Below are 15,623 nucleotides of genomic sequence, written 5' to 3'. Positions count from 1 at the left end.
ACATAGTTACTTTTATTAATTCATAAGTGGTTCATTAGGATATCATAGGCAATATATATAAATAATGAAAACAAAATAGCAATTCAGATTTGCAATATAAGCAAGTGATGACAAGCACTGAAGTGCCTTATGACAGCTAGTGAGTTTTGGGAGGTACTGTGCATGATTGATAGTATTTTTCTCTTTTCAAGACAGATTCTCTGGAATTGACTAGCAGCAGTAGAGGCAGTTCCTTTTCTGCAAAGTTTTCACAACTAAGTAGAGAGAACAAAAAACACACCACAAAATGCAGCTACAACATATTTCAAAGTTCATAATTTACTGGGAGAGAAGATACAGTTTTCTATAGCTACACTATGGCTATGTGTACATATCCTACTGTTGATGACCTTCTGCAGTAGAGTTTTTAATAGAAATTCTGAGCAAAAAAAGTATCTACATGGTGAACAAAGCAAAGTATACTAAATTTCATATCATCAAAGAAAGGGAACAGGTACGCATTTGGTGAAAAGATGTTAAAAAAATGACTGTATCACATTCCCCAAAGCACCCAAGCTAAGTAACTGCTGACGCTTAATGCTTGTCTGAGGGCCTGACTCCTAAAACCAGCTGAAATTTTGTCAAAAGCAGGAAGTCTTTCAGCATGTGATGATATACCTGACACATCCACATATTCCACTGGAGATACCTTAATTAATGACAGACCTGTATTTTATTCTTCAATCATATATTCCCAGCTCTCCAGGACATTTTTCAAAATGTACCTGTCTTGATAGCTTGAAAATTCTCTGCAAACATGCAGTGTTACAGTCTGAGTTCTCCTTACCAGAAAGTCATTTGGAAATCCTGGCAAGGGGATAGATTCACTTATGAAATGACACACAACTAACTTTGTCATATGTATAATATGTAATTTCACAAAAGCTTTATGAAATATGGCAGGAGATTCAATTATAAATGTCTATTACTCAGTTCATTCGTGGAGGTCTTGCTACAAGTAATGAGATATAAAATGTGAGTTTAAAATACGGATCATGAGATCTGGTAAGTCCAAATGCAAATATAAACTACAGTATAAATCCACTGAATTAATTTTATTTAAATTCTTTGTAAAGGCAGACATTTGCTAACAAAATGCTGAAAAAGCCCTGTAATAGATGATACATAGGTGAGGTAGCAGCTAACTATACTGTTATCAAATCCAGTGACAGGCACAGCTGCTTAAGCAAACGGTTTAGGATATCTGGAATCAGAGATATTGTTAGTAATGGCTGTTATTGTGGAGAAAATGATAACTGTATTTTTCACTTTGCTGGTATCTGGGTCTGCTAGAATTGCTTTTTGTGCTTAGGCCTGTATGGTACTTCTGAAGCATGCACCTTGTCTTGAGGAAATCAGGCACTGAGCTTCCAGTAAGGCAGGCTGCACAATGAGCTGAAACAAGACTTAGGTGCACTAAGTTACCTTTACCTTAAAAAGACGGTGTTCTGAAGTACATGAAGTGTGGGTGACCTCAATAATCAGCTACTCACAAACTATTTCATCTTTATTATTATCTGAACAACAAAAGATGATTACACTGCAACTGCTGCTAACCATATATAATGGCAGCATGCTTTGAGCCTGAAAATGAAAAAAACCTAGGAAACCCTCTATTGTCTATGAAAATACAAGAGAAGGTGTGAGAGTGTCCTATACCCACAGAGGCAAAAATGGCACAAACACTGGAAAGAGAACAGTGGGCCACTGGGTTTGAAAGCCTTTTGTTGTGTTTGGGGTTTACTACCATGTGAAGATTGGCACTCACAATTAGTCAGAAATTCTCAAAGTGAAAATGCAGTAGCAGCTGCATCACTTTAGGATAAACTAAGCCTGCTGTATTTGACAGCCTGAATGCCAACAAAAAGAAAGGCAGAGCAACTGGGAAAAGTTATTTTAGCTAGGTGACACTTAATAATTTGGTTATATAAAGTGGTTATAAGGCACTTGTAGATTATTTTTTCTTGTCATAAATTAAAAACTTCAATGTTTAAGCAAACAATCAGAAATGTTAAGAGCTGTCCTTACAGGCATGTTCACAGCATTTTTTGCCTTTTAATGCTTCTGTGCATCTCATGTTTTTAAACAGCATCTGCGGAAATCTTTTCTTTTTCCCTATCTGCTTCTGTTCAGAATTCAGAGTGTTGAAGTAATAATGGAAAAAATGCTGCTGTTGTTGCCTTAGGGTGATGCTGCAGCCTCAACAGAATGAGGGCTCATTATCAAATTCCCTGGTTTATTATTATTAATGTTAAAAGAATCCAAATGGTGTCAGTATGAATTTTATGCAGATTGTAGCTAAACAAAATCCAATAAAATACAACAATTAACATACATAGCAGTTTACCATTTCAGTGCCATAAAAAAATAGCCAATTGTGTAATAATCCTTGTAAATAAGAATTACCTTTATATTATCAGGGAAAAGCAGTGTTCCTTTTCAAGTGTTTATATTCACAAAGAGTAGTCATTCATGCACTTTAAGGCAGTTAGGAAACTTGCATCTTCAGCAATGGCCCAGCAGGCTCAAACACAACACACTACTGTCTGGGCAATAATCTAATTCAGTTCTTGGCTTTGGGCTTTGAGTTTAACTCTCCATTTGCCTGGCACAGAGCTGGTTAAACATTGTTGATCTCCAGGCAACTCCCCTGTCCCTAAGTGCCAATGGCAGCACTTGCCTGCATGTAGACAGCCTTCCAGAGCAACAGATAGGGAAGCCTGCATACTGGCAGCTACTCGCCAAGTGCCATGAGAACTTAATCAGAACTGGGTATTGCACCTCTGCCCCTATGGCTGACACGATGTGTGGTAGCTGAGGGACAGGGCAGGTAGAGGCCCCACATGTGGCGGCTGGAACACTTCGGGGTTCTGGCCCTTGTCTCAGCCCCATGGCTGGGAGCACTGCACTGACTTGCCCAACCTCCTCCCTGTGCTGTATCTCCCTACCACATCAACAACCACTACCACTGCTGCTGCGGAGAGGCAGGGACATTGTGTGAGGAACTTTTACCCTCATCCACCTGGCTTCTTTCCCAGGCTGTCTCATCTACCCAGCCATAGGCAGGGATGCCTATCATTCATTAGCATTAAATACTTATCTACAGTAGAAGTGTTTCAGTACCAGAGTCCATTTGTCTCCACGCTGTCAGTTCAGTCTCAGACACTCTTATATCCTGATTTAAACACTGATTGTTTATAGTATTCCCAATGAAATGCTGCTAGAAAAGGACTTACTGAAAATTATACAGCGATTGCTTATATGGCACTTACCATATTAAATTTTAACACAATTTAGCTCACTGCAAAATATGCTTTCAACAGAGTACATGAACAGTGTGCCATCAATGCAGATTTTCTGCAACTTCCTGAAGAAAAGAAAAGAACATGCCCAGGAGTGACACAATCATCTTAATGTATATTTCGATCATATTAGAAAGTACATAGATTTCAGCAAGGTAAGAAAGTATTGTCTTCAACTTAGCACTACTGTTTGACTACATACTGCCCATTCAGCAGTTCAGGCTAAGTATTTTTATGGCACTTAGCCTGGTAAGTACTTCTTTTGGATACTTCTTTTGGGTAAATTACACATTTAATCCAAAAGAAGGAAGTGCTTATTTTTTGCACTATTTGAAGTCAGAAGTATGTAAAGCTACCAGTGATCTGATGAAAGCATGTTTGTGGGAAGAATGTATAGGAATGTATACTTAAAGATTCATAAATAATTTGTCACATGCTTTAAAAACTCATCACATGGTTTCTGGTGCTATTTTGTACACTGATACATCTATTTGCGTCTTGTGCCCAAGAAAGATACAATATCACTGGTATGTCAAAAATAAATAAATAAATGAAAAGTTGGTGCATACAAGGGAAAAGTTACCTAACCAGCTTTAAACATGCGTTTTCAACTCTGGTTAAATATTAGTTTCCCAAATCCTTTGCACCCTGAAATAAAAAGACTTGAAATATTCTTGCTAAATGATTCTCATTGGGAATATGACTAATATAGCAGAAAAGTTGCAGTCCATGGCAAGTTTAGTATGATCAATTGGTAACCAGTTTTATAGGCTGATAATAGAGAAAGACATTCTTCTTTTAAACTTACACAGTATAGCCTCACTGGATATCAGCAACAAGAAACAAGTCATGTGGGTACTCACAAAATGATTCATCTTAATTACTAGTAAGGACACCAACACATATCACATATCTTCAATCTGTGTTCACCTGGCTCAAACTTAAAAGCAATGGAAGTTCAAAGGCTGTAATCGCATCTTATTTCATATGTAAATAATTTGAAAGCCAAATACTTGCTTCTGGAAAGCTGAGAAAAAATGTCATCTGATTAAAAACTATTCTTCTCACATCCTGCATGTTTTTATAGAAGATAAAGCTTCCTTCCTGTTGACTGGATGCATAGCACTGTATATCAAGACAATGCCAGGAGTGACAGCTTAGCTACTTAACCTGCTGTCAAGTTTTACTTTACTATTTTCAAACTGCTGTAGTTAAAAAAAAATTGCTGGAAAAACTGTGTTAGTTTATCTAACAGTGAATAACAATTGTAGTATTTTAGTTCTCCAGTGGTCGTACATCTTTTTTTTTTTTGCCTAGCACTCTGGTTAAAATAAAGCTCTCCTACCTGGTCTTCCAATGCAGCTTACCATTTTCACTAGTCTTTTATAAGGGCGTATTCTCTCAGGTAATGGATTTAAGTGATTTACACAGTGTTAGACCAAGGGAGCAGAAATTTCTGTGTTTCTAAGAGCAGCCACACTTTTAATCAAATATAGCTCATAAATCACATTTACAACTTTCAGAGCTCAATCAATAGGGTACTTTATAGTCTGTAACAAAATTATCTGGAAAGAAGTAGAAGTACAAGAGGGATGTTACTGAAGGGCCACTCACACCTAGGCTCTGCACCCCGTCTGCCTTTAGGGATTAAACTGCCAATTTTAACAATGAGTGACCTGTCCCAGAACTCTAATGCATTTATAAGCAATGCACAGGTGGCTGCTAATGCAGTATTTTAGGAGGCTATAATCAATAGTATCAAAGCACTGCAAGTTTTCTGTTCCACTACCCTACTTTGGTGACAAGTGTTAGTACTTTTCTCATCAAACTTTAGTTAAATACTTCTATTCTCGTGGGCAAAAGTTTTTATGGCTTTGCTAACTCCACACTACTAAATTTCTCTGAAGATGTCTCCAAATGAGTCGCAGAATACCAAGGACTTCTCAGTGCTAATTCAGTTACACGTCTTCTTTGAATTCAATTTGCATATTCAATATAGCAAATTCTTCATCAAGTGTTTAATTTATATACATAATACTGAACAGTCTCCTTCTATAAAATGTAGTAAAAATTACTGTATTACACCATACTTCATCTAGAACTGACGTACATAAGTAAATAACAAATTCTGTAAATTACTGCTAAAACACCTGCATAACTTCAACTATATATTAGATAACTTTTTCATAATTTCTAGAGTATGCAACAGAAAATAAGAACTTAATCACTTCACATTAGATATTTCTTAAAAATGTGTTGCCTATTTATATATTCCACTAATGACAGAAATACTCTTTATCTATTTTGTGTTGAAGATTTATTTGCAATTTTTCCCTGCAAAAGGCACCATGAGAATTCTCATACTCTGTGCCAAGACTGCAAATAACAAAAAGTATTATCTTGACCTCTTAAAGATGTAATGACAGCAGCTTTCACAAAAATATAAGCCTTTGCCTGCAACTCTTGGATCAATGTCCAAATTACACACATTCTGTAGTGATACCAGGAAGTGCTGGCTAAGTGACTTTTAAGTGATAGACTACTCAACAGCAAGTTTTCATTCAGATGAAAATCATAATAGACTGTATTCAGATAGCTTTGCTTTTCATTCCTTTTTGAGACCTCTCCAGAAAGTGTTGGCAAATATATAGATGATTTCAGGTTTTGAAGACAGAAGACTAGAACACACCGAACACTGAGGATGTGACAGTTGTTACCAGCTCTTAAAGCATACAAAAGGCAAAAATTAGGAAATAGCACTGATACATTCAGACCTTGTATTAAAATGTATTTCCAGTATTACTTTCAGCAACTCAGATGGAAATTGCTTGCAAAGACAGAAGACAAAGAAAATGCCGCCACAGATAGGAAGATCATTCTCTTGCCAAATTGCAAGTGACTTTTAATATTATGTCTATGAGTGATCATGTTGCCACAGATTCAAGGCAGTTCTACAGGCTAAAAATGTTAAAGTAAGGTCCTAGATGTGACTGGGTCTTTAATGGGTTTAAACACTTGTCCTTTTCAATATAAAACTTCAATAATTTTACTTTAAATTAAGGTTGTTGGGTGATCAGCTTCCAGACAAACCCTCTTCTTGTAGATGGAGAATATGGCACCTAATAAAATTACCATATTTATCTATTTTCTACCATAAACGGAGCCCTCTGATTTGTGACCATTATGAAAATGTTGCCAATAAGACCTTTCTGGTATTCAAAGGACGGCAACTGGGTGGACATACAGAGACCTGCCTGCATGATCTGGTACAGAAAAATACTTACTAATTCAATTTCTGTTCAAAGTTGGCAGGCCATGAATCAGATCTGGTCTACAAGGCATGGTGCAGCAGTAATGCACACAGATGGTAGTAATTTTCCCAAATGTGTGAATTCCCATGCTAATAAAATTACATTATTTATGATTTCTTCACACACTGCTTCAAGACCAATGATTTCTCAGATGAAGTCAGGGCATGAACATCTGTCAGTGATCATAAAGATATATACAGAGTGGAGCAATCATGCAGCATCTGGTCAAAATATAATTCAAAAGGTCAATAATGGCTACATAATCTGCAGTATGCTATGATAAAAGTTATCATATCATGAAACAGACTTATGTGCTAGCAAGGCAAGTAACACTATATTATGGGGCCTGGATTTTTTTTCTGATTATAAGATTCTGAAACCTGTACCAAACCAGATAAACCCTGAGCTTAGAGTTTTCTCCGTAGTAATCATGTCAGAGCAGGGTTGTTTAGCATGTTGAATATATGCTGAGTATCCAACTTTTAAGAGGAAGCTTTCTTTTGTATCAGCCAATCACAAAGGAAAGGTGCACCAAGATAAAGGGTTTTTTAAATTATGTGTGCAACTGATTCCATTAAAACTGAAGGAAATTGACGTTATGCAATTACTAGCCTGACAGGCATATTTTTTATTAATAACAAGTAGAATAGGCTGTCAAGAATTTATTATGGATACTCGATGTGCATTGATAGTACTGATATAGAAAAATACACATTTTAAAATTGTTCAGTGCAAATAAGTTTCTTTTGCACATTAATGTTTTGAGTTTTCAAATCCATGAAAGCTTTCTGTTGAGATAAAAAAATATTCTGGGTAAAGAAAAAAAAAAAAAAAAGAAATTACTGACAATGTACATATATACCTGTTTCAGAGAAACATTAAAGGTTTGTGTTCTGTGAAAATATATAACAAACAGGATCCTTGAAAACACATAATGTATCTGTGGTTGGTCTTACATACTGGGCAGTGGATTTAAAACTGTTGATCAGAAATACCTGCATCCACAATTTAATGTTTCTATTCTCAAGCATTCTCATGAGAGTTAGTTTGCCTGTGCTGACTGTCCCTTACTGAGTTAAGGACAGCTGTTGCAGCCTGTGAAAACACAGCATCTCTGGGTGATCTGCTGACATCATTAATAAAGGTTTGGAATTCACTTTTGTGTGGGACATGACTGCTGTCAAATACATTTGTTTTAATGCATAAAACCTGACACATTATGCTACCTACTAATTTGTTAATCCTCATGCTCTTTATGCTACTCTATTAGCTTTCAAAAGCAGCTGATTGGAATTATCACATATCTCATGATTAGAAAAGGATGTAAGTAAGGACCTCCTTGAGGCAGCTTTGGGAATCTTGAAAAACAACTAGATATAAAATGAAGAGTGAATTGCTACTTGGCAAGCAGAATCACACTGTTCTGATCCCACAAAAAAACACCGAAGAATGTGCAGCAAGAATTGCAGTGAGGGAACAGAAGTCTAAGGTCATAGAGTGAGTCTGAGGCTAATTCAAGAATATAGGAGAGCTTGATTTTTAGTCTCTTATGCTATTTAATGTTAACAGTTTCTCTATCAAGCACTGAATTTGTTTAGGCTACAGTAGAAAAAAACACATCAGTAACTGGAAAATCAGTTTCTTGCAGAGCATGCATGGAGTTGCTTCTGGTGCCCTGAAGTACTCTCTGTAAGTTACTCCCAGGAACAGACTTTTGCTCTAATAAATTACTGTAGGTTTTCTTGGGGGTGGAGGCAGGGATACTCTTCACTTCCTTATCTGATTGTTTCTTTCCTCAAATGCACTCTGTGTTGACTGAGAAACAGTCACATTCTTTGATCTGTGACAGTCTATTTTACTTTTCTTTCAGTATGTTTTGCTTTGTTATTTCTTTCCTTACACTGAACATTGTCTGTGCAAGTACCTCTACTCCTTCCATGAAACAACTGAATAGCTGGCCCCAGGAAACCAATTCTGCAAAGCTACCTGACATCATCTTTCTCCAGACCGTATCTCTTTCAAGTCAAACTCTCTGGAAACTAATCTCTCTTTATGCTCCACCTTTGTGAAGGTCTTTTTCTTTGCTACGTTTTTATAATCCACTGCGTACAGCCAAAGAAAACCATTTCTGTGGTCTCACTAGATTGATTTATGCCATCTCAGAATATATATATTATTCTTCCTCCCTAAATCCCTTCCTCCTTTCCTTTATTATTCTTGTAGATCTGATGTGACATGTGCAGAGTACCAAGCTAAGATGTGTGGTGGATTCTGTTCTCTGCTGTATCATATATGTGATGGTCCACTGGTCACAAAAGCAATGAAAATAAGCAACAAGCTACTGCAGATTTTGAGAAGGACTTATGGAACCAGCAGAAAACCACAAAATGCAGGCCCTTGGTTTTGTGGTCAAAGATAGGAAAAGTAAAACATAGTAATTACTAATGCCAGATTGGTACACCCATATTTGGATATACTTTCTGAAATAATCTCTAGCTGATAGCAGTGTAGTTATTCAGCTATTTATTTGAATTCTCCAAACATTTCCTAATATTGCCTCTTTAGTTGACTAATATATTAATACAAATTTAACCCCACATTTTAATGACGTTTTTTTTATTTCACCTTCAAGGCATTCTGTCCTTTTTTAAGATCGCAATAGCTGCCAATTCAATTGAGCCTCATGCTCTTTATTACATTATATCAGCTTTTGAAAACAGCTGATCTGAATCATCAGACATTCCAGGATTAGAAAAGGAAGTAAATAAGGGCCTTACAACACTACATACCAAAGTAGTGGTTGGAAAAACATATTGGTTTTATTCTGCACATGCTGTTGTCCAAAAACATTAAAGGCAAAAAAAAACAATGCTTACAAACATTATGAAAATACTTGAAGATTAACCTTTTCTCAGTTTTTGCTTTGATCGTTATTCTTCTAAGTCATTATTTAATACTCATTCTGCCATACCTTCATTCTACTAGAACGTTTTCCATTTTCATCCAGAATAAAAAAAAATATTGTAGTAGAGAAAATATAAATAGAAACTACAAAAAAGAAGAAATGCCATGGCTCAGTCTTTATTCAGTGATGACAGCAGGGAAACATTCATGCTCTTTTAAGAAAAAAGTCTAAGTTGGACTTGGTTAGACTAAACATGATTGGTTTTAGACTCTCCTGGGTTCAGCAGTAGCAGTCATTTTTCTCCTTCTTAGTAGCTGGTGCACTGCTGTGTTTTTGACTTTCAGCCTGGGAACAGTGTTGATAACACCGATGTTTTTAGTTGTTGCTCAGTAATAATTACTCTGACCAAGGACTTTGTAAGTCTCATGCTCTTCCAGGGAGGATGGGAAGCTGGGAGGAAGCAGAGACAGGACACCTGATCCAAACTAGCCAAAGAGGTATCCCATACCACAGCACGTCATGCCCACTATATAAACTGGGGGCAGTTACCCAGAAGGGCTAGATCACTCCTTGGGTCAGGCTGGGTATCGGTCGGTGAGTGGTGAGAGGTTGTATTCTCTTCCCTTGTTATTTCCCTTATCATTATTATTATTGGTGGTAGCAGCAGTGGTTTTGCGTTATACCTTAGTTACTGGACTGTTCTTTTCTCAACCCATGGGAGTTACATTCTTTTGATTCTCCTTCCCATCCCTCTGGCAGTGGGAAGGGGGGGGGGGGGGGGGGGGGGGGGGGGGGGAGGGGGAAGGAGTTGGGAGGGGGGAGGAAGGAGGCGGGAGTGAGCAGGTGACTGCATGGTTCTGGGTGGCTGGCTGGGCTTAAACCACAACATAGACTTACACACAGATTTCTACCAAGAGAGAATTAAATTCAGATTTTGTTCAATATTGTCTCATTTTCAAAGTTATTGTAATCATCATTTATACATAACCACAAAGTACACTCAGAATTTGCAGAGAGCACCTAAAAGCAATGAGAAGACTTAGCTTCTTGTCTCACTCAGTTTATCAAATGTGATGTGGCACACAACACGTCTACTCACCTATCTTCCCACCACAGGGGCCATCACAACCACATTTAGCCATAACTACTGTGAATGCCTTTACCACAGAATGCATCCCCTGCTGACTCATGTGAAATGAGCAGATTACTTCAAACAAACACTGTTCTAGGTGAGCAAGCTGAGTAGCTACTAAATGGCTCAGACTGCCTCACAGAATGACATTGCAGCTGATACACAACATGCTAACATATGGTTTGCTGTATCTGTAAAGTTAACTTTAGATTAAACTGGTTTGGACTGGAAAGCAAAAATTTTCCACATATGATGGACTACACATGTTTTCCACATGACTACAAAAAGAATAATGCAAGTTAGTAACAGCAGGCAGGCAGCATGCAGAAGACATCACTTTCCATCTGAGCAGGGATTTAAAAACCTCAGACCAGGTCTCCCTTCTTTTTGACACTGTCATGCACGTAAGGGTAACAAAGAAATTGTCAAATACAAGGAGATGTTAAAAATGTCCCTGTCATTATACCATGGCTCATAAAAAAGGAGATACAGTTTTTTTCTGTTCACACTGCATTGGGGTGGCAGGTAGGCAAGTTACAAGAGACTGTAACAGCTACAAAACTAAGGGAGAATAAACAAACAAAAAAGGTGACAGGAAAAGAGATACAACTATTACGAAGTAATTTCTAGATGCTTTCTGTGTATTATACACATATACACAATAGCACATAACCAGTATATTCCTTGAGAGGAAAAAAAGTTGGAAAAGAAATGACATAGTATCGGTATTGCATGGTCTGTAGCGTAACATTTAGAAAGGAAGGAAGAAGCTGTGTTGGTTAGGTTCAGAAAGAAGCAGCATTTCTGTTATTAGCGAAGACACTACTTTTAATGACATTTCAGAGTATTTTCATAGATGCCTTTAAGCATTTCTTTCGCTGTTTTTTCTTTTTCTCTTTTTTTTTTCTTTTTTTGTAGGCAGACATTGATTATATCTTCTCTTAAAGATTCATTAATCAAATGTTAAGGCGGAAGACAGTTTTTGCCAGGAAAGCACCTTTTAAAGCAGAGAATGGAAATAGCCATCTTATGAGCAAAAAAAATCATGGCATAGATAAATGAAGACATTGCCAGAACTTATAAAAATCCTTATGTCATGCACAATGCCTAAGCCTTATTGATTGTCAGGAGTGAGATTCAGCACTACTCCTAGGATTCTACATAGTTTTGGCAAGTTGTTTATGTAAAAAATAAGATACAGCAATATAATAGGATAGTATTAATCTACTGCTTCTGAAACTGTAACAACTCAGCAGGATTTCAGTGTAGCACTACTGGAGCTGGAAGAAAGAATGAAGAATGTCTCTGTTCTAGAAATACAGCAAATATATAATGTATTTTCAGAGATAACATAAAATGCAGACAAATGCAGGGGTTGGTAACGTCCTTGCTGAAATCTCATTTTAAGAACACCAAAGTAGTAAAACACCTCTGCACTGAGGTAAGATGATAATACCACAACCTGAAAGAGTTTGTGGAAATGTCAAGTATAAAATGTTAGTTTCTGCCATCAGGTAGTTCTTAGTTTTTATTAACATTCTCTGTGTCCAAGTTTTTTTTTTTTTATTCTTATGAGATATTTTTAGCCGGATGAAATGTAATGCTGATGAATACTTTCCTTTATAACTCCTCATTTCATTTTGCTTTTCTAGCTTAGTATTTCAAGAATATTTTCAGTGTTGAGCTGCCCTATCATGCCAGCTCAGAAATCTGTCCTGCCTGCTGCTAAATGACAGAGTAGTAGTTTCTTTATTCTCTTCCCTCTTCCTATCCTTAAGCGTCATCAGCTGTTTAGTATATTTAACAGGGACCAAAGGCCTTATCATCTTGTTAATGTACCTAAATCCCCATGAAACTAACATTTCATTGTTTTACAAAAAAAAAAAAAAAAAAGCAAGGGTGACCTTTACACCAAACACATTTTAAGCCAGTATTTTGGATCACAATATTCTGTTTTGGCCAAATTTACTGTTACTATTTCATCAAAATCTTTTGCCTCCCCAGCCTCTCTGGATATATTTAAGATCCTCAAGCATCACCATCTTGATTACACGAAAATATTCAGGCTTTAAATCTGGGCTGACATTTTTCCCTTTATTCTCAGCTGCACCCAGGCTGGTCTCTAGAAATGTCAGAAAAAGGGAGACTGATTCTGATCATCTGGAGCTGAATTTTGTCATATCATTTCCTGTCTTGAGTCTGTCTGGCTTCATCTTTAAAGGAAGAGATTTATGCAGTATGCTGGATTTCAAAAGGCAATGAATGAAATGTCCCTTCACACTCAACTTTTTTTTTGTGCATGTAAATCCTACATTTTCTACACCTTTTCTACGCATTCATTTTTTTTTTACGAGTGATTTAAAATGCTTTTATATCAAAATCAGAATTAAAATAACAGGAGTTCCTATAAAATTCCCATATAGGAATCTCCAGGAACAAAGAGAGTTGCATACTGATTCTACTATGCTCTTAACAAGACATTTAATGAAGTACACACACATTTAATAGGAATATTCCCATCTTGCTTTTTTTTTCTTTTTTTGCTACTAAAATAACAGCTCCACAATTAAAGCTATGTACAAATTTTAAATGATAAATCTTTCTTTTTGTATTGCACTGAGCTGAAAAAAAATCCCAGTAACAAAATCCCTGTTATATGAGAAAATGTACGTGAAGAGGTAAGTGTCTGAGACTGGGCTTCTGCTGTTAACTCTAAGAGAAACCTTAAATACTGCATTTTGTCACATCATACATATTTTACTCATATAAATTTGTGGTTAATTTATTCTTCTTATTTTGCTGAAGTTCACCAGTTGCTGAAGCAGGTTGTTCAGATGAATAAAAAAACCCAGTCACTACAGCTATGATCATTTAAAAAAGATAATGTTAAGAATAATGCCACGTGTTGTAAAACCTTTTTGGAAGTCAGATGAATCTATAGTTTTACACTATGAGTGGTTGAGGCTAACAAGATGCTTGCCTTTATTCTCTTGGTTTTATTTCTCATATTTGGGTATTTTCTCTTGTGTTCAATATGCAAGAGATTTGTATTATTTATATATAATGCAATGCCGTTTTTTTTTTTTCTTTTATAGGGTGGAAGAATTCATTAAGCAAATTCTTTACACAGGACCATAACATTGACATACGAAAATTATTTTTATTTATGCAATTTCCTGTCTTAAATATGAATCTAAAAGAAAGTAGGAATCTGACAGTAAATTCCTCAACTCTTTGCTCTGTTTGATGATGTATTCAGTATTTTCACTAATTCCACTGAAACACAGGGGGACTCTACATGCTCCCTATTTCTTGAACCTCCCAAATATTCTGCACAGAACGGATCTACAGGCATGAAGAATGTAAATAAATAAGTACAGGAAAGTCATCTTTTGAATCCTTAATTTCCTGGGTAGTTAAATACCTAAACAGATAAAATGTTTTTGCTATATAATTACTTGCATATTTTATCACCACAAACTGTTATTGCAAAAATATAAAGAAAATACAATTGTAGAAGAAAATCTCTCTTTTTATAGTATAAGCTGTCTTCTTTCCCTCGAAGGAGGTTTGCCCTCTTAAGGAGCCTCAAAACAGTGATCTCCTAACATTTATATCTTAAATTTTCCTCCCCTTTGAACAACAGTGGTTCGAGATTTTATGTAAACACAAGCACCAGTGTTCCATGAAGATGCATGAAAAGGAACGTGTCAGGCAATCCTAATCAGAAATAATGGGGGGGGGGGGGGGTTGTTCATAGTTGAGCCAGTTTAATGCTTAGGCCAGAAAAGAACAAAGGCATTTCCTTTGTAACCACATCAGGTAAGTGGTCAGTGTCCTCCCAGAATGGCCATTCACTTTGGATTCATTTGTGACATGAAAGAATCTGCCAGCTGGCATTGTTCTGAGCAGGATGCTTTAGGGAGTTTCCTAGAGAATCCTGATGTTCACTTCACATTCACAGCTAGCTGAATCTCCTAAGAGTGGTCTCGAGCAGATCAGCAGCTGCACACTTTGTATCTGGGAATGAAAAAAATAAAACCCTGTGCTTTTTTAATCACAGCATTCTTGAAATCAAAATGTCATAGTAGCACAATATACTGTTGTCCTAAGTCGCTAACACAGGTGATTTCACTGGTAAAAGGACTAACTAACTGTTTATTCTGTGCTATAAAAGCAAACCAGTCTTCTTTTCTCTTTCTTACAGGCTACATAATAAAGCTCAAAGGCATTATTTAATACTTCACCTGCTTTATCACATGGCATTTCCTGTGGAAGAATGCAAATGAGTCTAGCTCAGAAAATAAGCATTGCCATACAGCCTGGGGAGACAAATAACATTCCCACAGATGACTTGATTATCAGCAAATTAGCACTAACAGAACAAATGGCAGCAATTCAACCATCACTGAAAGAAGGTGTTTCCAGAAAATGTCATAAATGGAGAAGCAAAGGAAGAAAAGAATTAAGTATTTGTCAACTCTGCAGTAAGGGTTATCTTGGAATGTAAAATGAATCCAAGGAGCTGGGAGATTAGCAGCTGAACAGGTAACAAGGTTTAGAAAAAAATCAATTTTACACTGACATTTTCAAACAGAAAATGAATGGAAGAAAACTTGTTCCCCACAGTTCTAAACTTACCATTGCTACATTTTCTATTATCTGTTCTTGTCTAAAATATGTTATAAAATTGTTTCAGCTCTCTTAAAGATTACTATGACAAGAAAACTTTCATCCACACTAAAGAAATAGTGATTCAGATGCCTAATTGTAGAAATGCCAAAATTTTCACAGGTCTGATCTACACGGGAAAGCAAAGAGTTTTCTACTGCTTTTATGATTCATTTTTCCCAGAAAAGGCTGACTTCTTGAGATGTCATGAAAGCCTTTATAGCAGAATGCTCATTTTTAATAACACTCAAATGATTAAAAAA

The 15,623-nt window shown here is 36.5% G+C and overlaps 1 protein-coding gene and 1 long non-coding RNA gene across 2 annotated transcripts in view; one reads left to right on the top strand and one right to left on the bottom strand.

Annotated features, from left to right (window-relative positions):
- EYS (eyes shut homolog) overlaps window positions 1-15,623 on the bottom strand; it is a 286,523-nt gene that overhangs the window by 182,864 nt on the left and 88,036 nt on the right. The gene's annotated exons all lie outside the window — the stretch shown is intronic.
- On the top strand, window positions 8,006-9,249 carry LOC134167519 (uncharacterized). Its single transcript, XR_009966211.1, has 2 exons — window positions 8,006-8,149; window positions 8,876-9,249. It is a non-coding gene; the product is annotated as an uncharacterized LOC134167519 (long non-coding RNA).

The sequence above is a fragment of the Pezoporus occidentalis genome, unplaced genomic scaffold, assembly GCF_034315485.1.
Source record: "Pezoporus occidentalis ecotype Australia unplaced genomic scaffold, CSIRO_AGI_Poc_V1 ctg29, whole genome shotgun sequence".
NCBI lineage: Eukaryota > Metazoa > Chordata > Aves > Psittaciformes > Psittacidae > Pezoporus > Pezoporus occidentalis.
The sequence above is the reverse complement of the archived record's forward strand: the minus strand, read 5'-3'. Positions and strand labels throughout refer to the sequence as shown.